The sequence below is a fragment of the Rhinopithecus roxellana genome, chromosome 4 (assembly GCF_007565055.1).
Source record: "Rhinopithecus roxellana isolate Shanxi Qingling chromosome 4, ASM756505v1, whole genome shotgun sequence".
In the NCBI taxonomy this organism is placed as follows: domain Eukaryota; kingdom Metazoa; phylum Chordata; class Mammalia; order Primates; family Cercopithecidae; genus Rhinopithecus; species Rhinopithecus roxellana.
This window is the reverse complement of record NC_044552.1, coordinates 147,195,856-147,196,371: the sequence shown is the minus strand read 5'-3', so window position 1 is coordinate 147,196,371 and position 516 is coordinate 147,195,856.

Below are 516 nucleotides of genomic sequence, written 5' to 3'. Positions count from 1 at the left end.
AGGAAAATATCCTCACATAATAACTAGAGAGAAGCTTTCTGAGAGATTCCTTTCTCATGTGCGGCTTCATCACACAGAGTTCCACCCTTCCGTCCTGGAACACTTTGCTAACCCTGTTGTCGTGTATTCTGCAAGTTATATTTGGGAGCTCATTGAGGGCTATGGTGAAAAAGGAAATATCCTCACATCACTAAAGAGAAGCTTTCTGAGAAACTGCATGGCCTGTGTGAATGCAACTCACAGAGTTACACTTTTCTCTTCAGTGATCAGTTTGTTAACACAGTTTTCTGGAAATCTGCAATTAGATACTTCATAGCGCAATGAACCTTATAGTGACAAAGTAAATATCCACAGATGAAAACTAGAAAGAAGCTTCATAGAAACTTCTTGGTGATGTGTGAATTCATGTCACAGAGTTACACTTATGTTTCGTGGAGCAGTCCATTAACAGTGTCTTTGACGAATCTGAGAACGGCTTCTTTGGATCGCATTGAGGCCTACGCTCATAAAGGTAAT